The sequence below is a fragment of the Dasypus novemcinctus genome, chromosome 17, assembly GCF_030445035.2.
Source record: "Dasypus novemcinctus isolate mDasNov1 chromosome 17, mDasNov1.1.hap2, whole genome shotgun sequence".
Classification (NCBI taxonomy): Eukaryota; Metazoa; Chordata; class Mammalia; order Cingulata; family Dasypodidae; genus Dasypus; species Dasypus novemcinctus.
This window is the reverse complement of record NC_080689.1, coordinates 66,767,346-66,779,747: the sequence shown is the minus strand read 5'-3', so window position 1 is coordinate 66,779,747 and position 12,402 is coordinate 66,767,346. Positions and strand designations below refer to the sequence as shown.

The 12,402-nt window shown below is 35.6% G+C and overlaps 1 protein-coding gene across 6 annotated transcripts in view; it reads right to left on the bottom strand.

Annotated features, from left to right (window-relative positions):
- ALMS1 (ALMS1 centrosome and basal body associated protein) overlaps positions 1–12,402 on the bottom strand; it is a 315,125-nt gene that overhangs the window by 150,377 nt on the left and 152,346 nt on the right. The window lies entirely within an intron of this gene.

Here is a 12,402-nt window from a genome sequence, read left to right as displayed (position 1 = left end):
ATGAAAAAATAAAAACAAAAACAAAACAGCTTTATATCCAGGTTTATATTTGAACATGAAGGATATGCCATTCATTTACAATAAAACAGCAAAAAAAGACAATTATATAATAAAATGGCTCATGATACAAAATGGCTCATGATACCAAGCAGTTTGGTTCTTTTTAAAAAGTTTTCACTAAAGTAACCATAACAAAGAATGCTACTGTCCCCCAGAATCTACGCCCTTATTCTTTCTTTGAGTATACAAGCCAAGGGAGTGAAGTCCCTCACTTCAACTACTGCTGACCATATGACCACCAAGCTGGAGATATTTCCAGTTTCCTTTGTAGCTAGGTGTGACCAAAGGTTTAGGCCGAAGGGAAATGAACAAAAGACGTATGTGCAACTTGTTTCCTGTCCTTAAAAACCAAGGTCTTGACCTCCACGTTTCCTGACTACCAACATCAATATCATCACCATTACTCTTGCCAGCCAAACATGGTGATGCCTGGAACAGCCCTGGATACCCTATATAAGGACAGTTTTGTTGCCAAGCCAGCTTGAGTCCTTGATTACTGTAAAGAGCAGAGCTTGCTTTCCTACCTCGAACTATGGTATGAAAGAAACATTAACTTCTATCTTATATGAGCCACTATATTTTTGGGTCCCTTTGCTATAGAATCTTGGCCTATTACCCTAATATTTACCCCTAAGGAAAGGAAGTAGAACTAATACCTGGGGCATAGGACCAGTGCCCAAAGCTGACAACATAAAGTTTCTTTGAGGTTCCTCTGTTTTACTTATAAAGGCATTATAATTTGGCATTCTATTTGATTATATATCTGCAGGGTTGTTTTAAATATAAAAATATTATAAATTAGGCTGCTATACCCAGGAAGATAGAGTGTATGTACTAATTTTCCCAGGTTCCTCTCTGGACATCACATATAAAAGAAACGTAAGAAGACTGAAAGGTGTAGAGAAGAAGACAGATCAGCTGGAGGACCTTGTGACCTGAGGGATGATGTGGTGTTGAGATCCCTGGGTTTTCTTTTGCCTCATATGTCCCAGAATTGGAGTGGAAGAAGCTGGCAACCTGGGAACAAAGGACAGACGAAAAAAGCCCTAAAAAAATCTCTGCTCTCACTAGCTAAAAAAAACAGTAAAAGCACAGCCTAGCAAGACAGAAAACTTTTAGACTATGCTCTATTACAGTTAAACATAAAAAAACAACTGTGGCCCCACCCCCACTTCCATCGCCACCCCCACCAGCAAAGTCTAAGTGGGGATCCTAGACTTCTATCGTCACAAAACTGTAATGAAGTGTCCCAACACCCCTGCTGGGATGGTGTTATAGAAGACCAAGCAGGAGGTCAGGACTTTCATCCTTGCAAAATGGTAAGGAGCCAGTACACCCCTCTGGCACCAGTAGAGACCTTGTGGGTATACTAAGCACATTTCTAGCTTCTGTAAATTGATGCTGCACCATCTACAGGTATCCCCAAGTAGCCAGACCTACCTATAATCTGTTACTCCTAGATAAGTCTGACCCTAGCTTGCTTATAAGTACACAATCTCCACTTTGCAGAGGCAGGACTTTCAAATACAGCCAGCCAATCCCACACTAGTATGTCCCTGTCCCACCCTTGCACAGTAAACACAATAAAGACACTTTCTCAGTCCTACTTGTTCTCTCTGCCTTGTGATCGACCCTGATGTTTTCTCTGTGTGGCCCTGTATGGCATGCTACCCATTTCCCAGGGAACTCTGAGCATGATATATCCTTCAGATTCTCCTGGTCTCTCTCTCTTGATCTGCATCTGGCCTTATCATACCTCACACAAGGAAATAAGAACAGAACACTGGGGAGCCTGGACTTCCATCCTCACCCAGCAGTAATGAAGTGCCTTTCTATCTTCCAACTACAGACTGGGAGAAAATATTTGCAAACCTCATATCCAACAAAAGACTTGTACCTAGAAAATATAAAAAGAATTCTCAAAATTCAACAGTAAAGGACAAGGACAATCGAATCAGAAAATGAGCAAAAGACATGGGCAGTCATTATACTGAACAAGATACAGAGATGGCAAATAAGGACATGAAGATGTTCAACATATTGTTACAAATTAGGGAACTGCAAATTAAAACCACAAGTCATCATTACATGCCTATCAGAATGGATAAAATAAAAAATAATGACAATACCATATGTTGGCAAGTACGTGGAGAATTTGGATTACACATACATAGATGGGAAGAATATAAAATGGTATAACAACTCTGGGAAAGATTAGCAGTTTCTCAAATCTAAACTTAGTCCAGGATGGACTAAGTCTCATCAACTGGACATGATGAGATTTATACTCACCACTAAAGATATTTTTTTCTCTTCCTTTCCAACAATCCATATCTTACAACCTCTTGGTTTTTTTTTTAAAGGAGGTACTGGGGATTGAACCCAGGACTTTGTGCATGGGAGGCAGGTACTCAAACCACTGAGCTATATTTGCTCCTCATCTTACAACTTAACACTCTAAGCCCTATATCCTCCCATCACATCTTTCATAATAATCATGAACATTATTCATAATAAACTTTCCATTTTAAAAATTCTTATAGCACTTTGGTATTTGGCAAATAATTTTTAGTATTTAAATGTTAAACCTTTTCAGATAAACTGTAAAAAGTTTTGTTACATCCCAGCAATATATCACTAGAAATGTGAAAGGCTCTTAAAAGGTACTGTTTAACTCAACAAAATCCAAGACCCTTTCATGATAAAAAACAGTCAACAAAGTAGGAATGGAAGGAAACATTTTCAAACAGATAAAAAGTACCTATGGAAAACACAAAGCTAACATGGTTCTAAATGGTGAAAGACTGTATGTTTTCCCATTAAAATCAAGAACAAGTCAAAGATGTCAATTCTCACCATTTCTATTCAACATCATACTGGAATTCTAGCAAAGGATAGCAAAAGAAATCAAGATAGGAAAGTAAGAAGTAAAATTATCTCTATTCACAGATATATTCTATAGAGATAATCCTAATGCATCCACATAAAACCAACTAGAACTAATAAATTCAGTAAAGTTATAGGATACCAGGCTAACATATAAAAATCTATTTCATGTGTCTATAAATAGCAGCAAACAATCCAAAACTGAAATTAAGAAAATTCCATTTAAAACAGCATTGTAAAAAATTTTCAGGAACATAACTAACAAAATAAGTGTAAGATTTATACACTAAAAGATATTGTTGAAAGAAATTTTTTTGTTTAATTTTTTTATTTCGTTGTAAGAAGTTAAAGATGACAATAAATAGAAAACTGGCCCATGTTTATGTATGGTAAGACTTTATTATGTTAAGATGGAAATACTTTCCATATTCCAGATTCTATGCAATTCCTATTAAAATCCTAGATAGTTTTTCCACAAACTGACAAGCTTAAAAATTCATAAAGAAATTCAAGGGACCCAGAATAGCTAAACCACCTTGAAAACGAAAAACAAAGTTGGAAAACTCATTCTTCCTGATTTCAAAACTCACTACAACACTATGATAATTAAGACAGTGTGGTTTTGGCATAAGGACAGACATACAGGTCAGTGGTATAGAATTGAGAGTCCAGAAATAAACCCTAACATGTATGGCAAATTGATCTTCAAAGGTCCAAAAAAGTTGAATGGAGAAGCAATAGTCTTTCCCACACACAGTACAGGGACAACTAGATATTCAGAGAAAAAAGAATACATTTGTACACTATACACAAAAGTTGACTCAAAGGAGATCATAAACCTAAATGTAAGAGCTAAAATTATAAGTCACTTAGAAGAAAACTCAGGAGTAAAATCTATGTGAACTTGGTATGGCTATGATTTCTTAGATATGACAATATAAAAGCACAAGTAATTAAAGACTGATGAGTTGGACTTCATCAAGAAAGTAAAAAGAAAATTTAATACAATTCCTATCAAAATTTGAGCAGCACTTCTTGTAGAAATGGAAGAACCAATTCTCAAACTCATAAGGAACTGAATGAGGCTCCCTAGTAGCCAAAACAATCTGAAAAGGAAGAAGAGGGCTGGAGGGTTCATACTTCCTCATTTCAAATTGTAATACAAAGTGACAGTAATCAAAACAGTGTGGTACTGTCACAAAGACAGACAAATAGATCAGTGGAACAGAACTGGAAGTCCAGAAACGACCCACACATCTATGGCTAATTTGCTTTTTAGAAAGATACTAAGGACATGCAGTGAGAAAAGAATAGTCTCTTCAATAAATGATGTTGGGAAAACATAACCACATGCAGAAGAATGAAGTTAGACCCCTAGCTTATAACATAAACAAAATATCAAGCCAAAATGGAACAAGGACTTAAACAGAAGAACTAAAACATAAAACTCTCAGAACATAGGGAAAAATCTTTATGTTCTATGATTTGACAATGGATTCTTAGATATGACACCAAAAGTATGAGAAACTAAAGAAACAATACAGCAATTTGATTTCATAAAAATTTAAAACTTTTGTGCACTGAAGGAAATTATCAACAAAGTGAAAAGATAATCCACAGAACTGGAGAAAATAATTTCAAACCATAGATCAGATATAGGTTTAATATCCAGAAAATATTAAAAAACGCCTACAATTCAACAATAAAAAGACAATCAGCCCCAATTTAAAAAGAGGCAAAAGACTTGGATATTTCTCTGAAGAAGATGTAAGAATGGGCAATAAACACACAAAAATAGGCTCACCATCATTAGTCATAGGGAAATGCAAAATGAAACAATGAGATACCACTTCACACAACAAGGACAGTTATTGTTTAAAGAAAAGAAAATAACAAGTGTTGGAGAGGATAGAGAGAAACTGGAAGTCTAGTGAACTGATGGTTGGAATGTAAAATGGTATAGCCACTTTGGAAAGCAATATGGCACTTCCTCTAAACATTAACTATAGAATTATCATATGTCCTAGCAATCCCACTACTACATATATACCCAAAAAGAGTGAAAACAGGGTCACAAACAGTTACTTGCACACCAAGGTTTACAGCAGCATGATGCACAACAGCCAAAAGCTGGAAACAATCTAAGTGTCCATTAAAAAATAAACAAAATGCAATTAACACACAATGGAATGTTACTTGACCACAAAGAAAAATGAAGTTATGAGGCAAATTGCAATGTGTAGAAAACCTGTGAACATTATGATCAAATAATCATAATAATATAAAGCAAGGCATTTATATTGTATAGATATCACTTAGATGACTAGAAATACCAAATTCATATAGATAGAAAGCAGATTAGAGGTTAATCGGAAAGGTGGGAAGGTGGAAGGAAGGAGAAAGGGAAGTGTTTCTTTGTAAAATTAAACATTAAAATTAAAAGTTAAGGAAAAGAAAGAAGGGAGAAAGAGAGATGAAGAAGGCAGAAGAAACCATCAGCTCTGCATGCAGGGATGTGGAGAGGTGATACCCCCAACTTCCCCTGGACCATCTCACTTGGTTCTGGCACCCAAGAGTGAGGCCAGTCTTACAGAAACAAAAAAATAATAGCTAATTTAAAAAGTAAAGTGAAAAGACAAGCCACAGAATATGAGAAACTATTGGCAAAAAGGGTCAAAAATACTGACCCTGAAAAGGGTCAATATCCAGAATATATAATAACTTGAAACTTAAGAATAAAAAGACAAAAAACAATTGAATACAGTCAAAGAATATGGAGACATTTCTTCAAGGAAGAAGACCAAAAAGGACAGAAAGGACATGAAAAGATGCTCAATAGTATTAACCATTAGGGTAAAACAAATAAAAAACACAATGAGGTATCATTTCACAATCATTAGGAAGGTCATAAACAAAGTCTTTAAAAATGTTGTAGATGATGGACAGAAATTGGAACCCTGAGACTTTGCTGGTATGAACGAAAAATACTGTAGCCAAGTTGGAAAACAATTTGGCTGTTCCTCAAATTGTTAAACATAGAGCTATCATTATGTCACAACAAGTATACTGTAAGGTATACACAAGAGAAATGACAACATAAGTCCACACAAAAACTCACAGCAGCACTATTTACAATAGCCAAAAATTGGACAATCTGAATGTCCAATTGATGGACAAATAAAACAGTTTATCCTATTATTCAACAATAAGAGGAAAGAAGTATTGATTCATGCTACAGCATAGGATGAACCCTGAAAACATTATGCTAAGTGAAGCAGCCACAAAAGATCAAATTTATATGAAATGTCCAGAACAGGCAAATATATAGGGAGAGAAACTGGATTAACTGTCCCCTAGGGTTGGGGGAACTGGTCAGGGTGAATGAGAAGTGCCTGCTAACAGGTATGGAGTTTCTCTCTGGGGTGATAAAAATGTTTTAAAATTAGATTATGGTAACATATGCAGGGAAACGGACTTGGCCCAGTGGTTAGGGCGTCCGTCTACCACATGGGAGGTCCGCGGTTCAAACCCCGGGCCTCCTTGACCCGTATGGAGCTGGCCCATGCGCACTGCTGATGCGCACAATGAGTGCCGTGCCACGCAGGCCCATGCGCAAGGAGTGCGCCCCGTAAGGAGAGCCGACCAGCGCGAAAGAAAGTGCAGCCTGCCCAGGAATGGCACCGCCCACACTTCTTGTGCCGCTGATGACCACAGAAGCGGACAAAAGAAACAAGACGCAGCAAATAGACACAGAGAACAGACAACCAGGGAAGGGGGAGGAATAAATAAATAAATATCTTAAAAAAACAAAACAAAACAACATATGCATAACGTTCTAAATAAACTAAACTGAATTATATACTTTAAATGAATAAATTTACGGTATGTAAATTACATTAAGATAATGCTGTTTTTATGTGTGCATGATTGTTTAAGTTCACAACTTCTGTAAGAAAAAAAAGATAAACCTGTTTTTAAAAGACTACTTAGTTAATATATGTCCTTTATTAATCTCCAGAGACTATTTCTCAATTAAAATTCTCTCTTCTCCACAGATCAGCTAGACTTTCATCAGGTTGTATTATTCTCTCAATTCTCACTTAATACCATGCCAGATTTTACGTAATAAATCAGAAGATAAATAGGAAGCAATTCTCCTCAGTCACATAAAACAAAATGAAATTAAACAAAACATACAAAGTCACAAAGCACTAAAAGTAAAAGTACATCCACTACAAAGAAATGCAACTATTTGATGCAAGCTTACTTGAAAATGAATAAGCCTCTGAAAACAAATGCTATAAAAATAAATTAAACAAAGATTACCACAAGCCACAAGGCAAATCCTAGGGAAAAAATCATAAACTACCACAAGATTATGTGTCAGGAGTAGTATCATAAACTGATGACACTTTTATATTTTAACAAGAAAAAAAAAAGTTTAAAAAGAAAAATCTAGTTAAAGCTGACTAATTTAGAGAAAGCATTTTCTACTTTTATCAGACTCAACAAGAACTCTAAATATTCTTTTAAAATATTTTCATGAAAAATAAAAAAAATAAAAAAAATAAAAAATATAAAAAATATATATATATTTTCTTGAAAATCTTGAAAGGCTGGTTATATACTTAAAATCAACCTTAATCCTATGCTGATGAACACAACTTATATTAAAACCACCTAAATAAATATACAACAGTAAGCCTAATCAAAAATACTATATATATTATGGAACTTCAAAGTAAGTTCTTTAGGACAAATGTTTAGTGAAAAATAAGTGCAACATAAGCAAAAGATAAAGTAGGATATAAAACATATTAATCAACTATATGCAAATGATTTTTACTGAGGTAAATTTCACATAATATACAATTAATCATTTAAAATTATACAATTTGGTGGTATTTAGTATCTTAACAGTGTTATGAATCCATCACCTCCATGTAGTTCCAAAGCATTCTCATTAACCCTAAAAGGAAACCCCATGCCCATTAAACAGTCTCTCCCCCTTATACCTCCCCCTCAACTCCTGATAATCATTAATCTGCTTTCTGTCTCTATGTATTTATATATTCCAGATATTTCAAATAAATAGAACCATATAGTTCTGCGTCTGGCTTCTTTTACTTAGAATAATGTTTCTGAGTATCAGTTACGCTTTAGCATGAATCAGTACTTCAATCATTTTTACAGCTGGATAAAATTCCCTTGTATAATTATCCATTCATCAGCTGATGGACACCTGAGCTGGTTTCACCTTTAGGTTTTTGTAAACATTGCTGCCATGAACACCGATGTACAAATTTTTATTGGAACACCTGTTTTCACTTCTTTTGTGTATATACCAAGGAACAGAACTGCTGGCTCAGGTGGTAATTTTATGTTAAACTATTTGAGAAATGACTAAGCTGTTTTTCACAAGGGCTGTACTAGTTAATGTCCTTGTCGCAATTTAAGAGGGTTCCAATTTACAATTTATCCACATCCTTGCCAATACTTTCTTTCCTTTTTTTTTTTTAAGGAGGTACTGGTGATTGAACCCAGGACTTCATACATGAGAAGCAGATACTCAACAACTGAGCTACATCCGCTTCTCTCCATTTTTTAAATTATAGTGAGTGTGACGTGGTACTACTGATTCTTAATTTCACTGTGTGGCTTAGGAGTATTATCTAGTGCCCTTTCATTTCTGCCTGAAAAGATTCTCCTTAGCATTTCCTATAAGGTAGGTCTACTAGAGCTAATTCTATCAGCTTTTATTTATCTGGGAATGTCTTAGTCTCTCCATTTTTCAAGGATAGTTTTGGCAGATAATGAACGCTTGGTTGAAAGACTTTTAAAATCAGAACTTTAAATGCCAACCCCCCCCCCCCTTCCCTTCTGTCCTCAATGGTTTCTGAACAAAAATCACCATCTATCTGATCAAGTATCTCTTTTTTGGTGTGTGGCCAGTTGCTTGTCTCTTGATGCTATTAAGATTCTGTTTTTGGCTTTCAGCAATTTGACTATAATTTGTCATGGTGTAGATTTTCTTTGTATTTATCCTGCTTAGAGTTTACTGAACTTTTTTTCTCTCCCCTCCACCCCCACGCCGAGTTGTCTGTTCTCTGTCTGCTTCTTTTGTTGTCAGTGGCACGGGAATCTGTTTCTTTTTGTTGCATCGTCTTGCGATGTCAGCTCTTCGTGTGTGCGGCACCATTCTTGGGCAGGCTGAACTTTGTTTCGCGCTGGGTGGCTCTCCTTTCGGGGCGCACTCCTTGTGCGTGGGTCAGCTCCACACAGGTCAAGGAGGCCCGGGGTTTGAACCGCGGACCTCCCATGTGGTAAATGGACGCCCTAACCACTGGGCCAAGTCCACTTCCCTCACTGAACTTTTTGGCTGTGTAAATGTATGTTTTTCATCAAATTTGGGGAGTATTTAGCCACCATTTCTTCAAATATCATTTCTGCCTTTCTCTTGACTCTCTCTGGGACTCCCATAATGCATATATTGGTATGTTTGGAAGTAGCCTACAACTCTATTCATTTTTCTTCATTCTTTTTTCTTTCTGTGCTTCAGAATGAATATTAATTTACCTATCTTCAAGTTCCCTGATTCTTTCTTCTGCCTTCTCAAATCTGCTATTGAATCCCTACAGTGAATTTTTTCATTTCTGTTATTGTACTCTGCAGCTCCAGACTTTCTATTTAGTTCTTTTTTATAATTTCTATTTCTTTATTGCTGTTCTCTACTTTATAAGACACCCTTCTTATGGTTTCCTTTAGTTTTTTTCTGTATGGCTTCCTTTAGCAGCTCTTTAAACATATTTAAGATGATTGATGTAAAGTCTTTGTCTAATAAGTTTAATTCCTGGGCTTCCTCAGGGACAATTCCCGCCCCCCCCCCCCCATGAATGGGCAATACTTTGTTTCTTTGCATGCCTACAATTTTTGTTATTGAAAACTGGACATACTGAATATTAAAATGTGGCAACTCTGAATATAAGATTCTCCCTTTTGCCCCTTGAAGGTTTTTTCTTACTGTTTATGGTGGGTGGTTGTTGTTAGTGACTTCTCTGTCATTTTGTAACATCTGCATTCTTTGCTGTGTGTAACAACTTGTCTGTGTTCTATTAGCTTCATGGCCAGCCAGATAGTGTTTTGACAGCTACCTTAAGTATATAGAGCCAAAAACAAAAAAGGAAAACAAAAAAAGGAAAAAAGAAAAAAAGGTCTTCTGTTTTTTCAGATTCACTCTATGTTGGGGTACTCTTTCAATACTTAGCCACGCCATCTGCAACTGTCTTTGCCTTAACTTCCTCCTTGGGCAGAGCCTGAAGGTCTGTGAGATAAAAGCTTCAAGTCTTCTCAGGCCTTTTCTGAACATGCATCCATCCCTGGGCATGCATATGGACTTCTTGACTCCCCGATAAATGCAGTAACTTTTAAAAATCCTTATTCCCTGGGGAGCAGGTGTAGCTCGGTGGTTGAGCACCCCCTTCCCATGTGTGAGGTCCCAGGTTCAATCCCTGGTACCACCTGGAAAAAAAAAGTTTCTAGGCTTTTCAGTTTGTCTATTGATTGTTTCTTCTGTTATTACTACTAATAAAGAAAACCCAGGTTGCTCGGCCAATATTTTTGTCTTTAAATGCTTTTTAACAAACATCTCTCAGGAAGCTGCTCCAGCCCCAGCAATGCTCCTAGAGTGGCAAAACAAAGGCAAGCCCGAGTGGATCCTTCAGGGAGTCACCACATGGATCAAAACACTCAACCATAATCCTTTAGAATAAGGTCTGTAATGCTTCCTCTGGCACTAGCAACCTGCACTAACAGTGCAGGCTGCTGCCAATCTAGAGAATGGGGATGGTAGGCAGGCTACTTAAAACACCACAATGCAGCAGCTTCTTATTTTTTCCTCTCATTGTTTTAAGGTTTTGACTAGATTCCAGAGTTTTGCAAAAGTTTATTTAGATGGTTTTGCCAGCTTATTAGCTGTTTTTCGGTGGAGGGTTAGAGCCCTGCTGTTCCCTACTTGGTCTTTTTTTGTTATGTCATTCACAAATGATTTACATGCATGAACATGTTAAATATGTGACTTTTGATCAGATGACTGCTAATTTCAAATACATACTCTTTATCCTATTGAGGTATTATTCTTCTACTCTCATTAAAAATTATTTTTAATTTGGGACAGATTTTTATTTATCAAATTCCTTTTGGGAACCTAATGAAATATTAGTTGTATTCCTCATTTGATCTACTAACGTAAAATTTATGTTTATATACTTCCTAAAATTGAACCATTTGCTTTGCCAGATCAAGCCCAATCTGCTCACCCTATGTAATTTTTGTAATGTTTATTATCTATTGTTAATATTAATTTTAAACATTTTTACACCTATGTTTATCATGTAAGAATATTTTAAAATTTTCTTTTTTGTGTGTCTGAGGTGTCTATACGATTTTTTTTGCATCAGAATTTTGTTAGCATTCCCAAGTAAATTGGAAACTATCTAGACAGTAGCTTGAAAGACTCGGATATCAATACCTGAACCGGGTATTTTTTTCCTATGAACATTTTGCTATGAACATTTTCAAATAAGCACTTCAAAAATGCAAACATAAAACACTTGAACACCTTATTCCAAGATTCAACAATTTTTTAAGTTTCCATTCTCTATATGTACTTCCTAACACTTCCCCCTAAATAATTCAGAATGTATCATCTAAGAAGAGGGGATATTCACCCACTCACCTAGAATATAATCACAATACTGCTACACAAGGAAATATTCCATAATATTACCTAATATCCAGCTAAGTCTTTTTCTAATAAATTAGCCAGTCTTTGGTCAATAAGGTTTTTTATCTCATATATGTCTAATCTAGTAGGGATTTAAAAATTTTTCCTTTTTAGAAAACCTAATGAGCAAAGTTACAAATACATTATCTTATTTAAAAATCTGTCAGTGTTATGTTTAGCATACTTCAATTCAATGTTATCTATCTGCTGTTTTTGAAGCTTCTAACTAGAAGTTGCCTCTTGACTTGGAAGTTTTCCAAAGATCCAAGTTTAGGTTTTAATGACCAATTTTATCATTTTTCTGTTTTCTAGCTCAGTAATTTATACATTAGATTTTTTTTATATGTATATTAGAGTTTATAATTTCCTTGTAACTACTTTCCTTAGTTTGGCTTCTTATTTTTAGTCTGAAATTTATTTTATGGTTTTCTTTCTAAACTTAGATTCCATAAACCATATAACATGATGGTATAAATTATTCATTTCACACTTTTCCTGTCTTCAGAGGTTACCAAATAGCACAGAGGAAAAAGAGGAGATAGCACCCTGCTAAGCACAATCCTTGGGTACAAAGAAGACTTTATTCTCATTGTCTGAGAGGGGTCAAACGATCTGAATAGGTTTTGTTAGCAATCAGTCTAGGAAGGTGCATTTCTAAGTCTAAAATATGATAT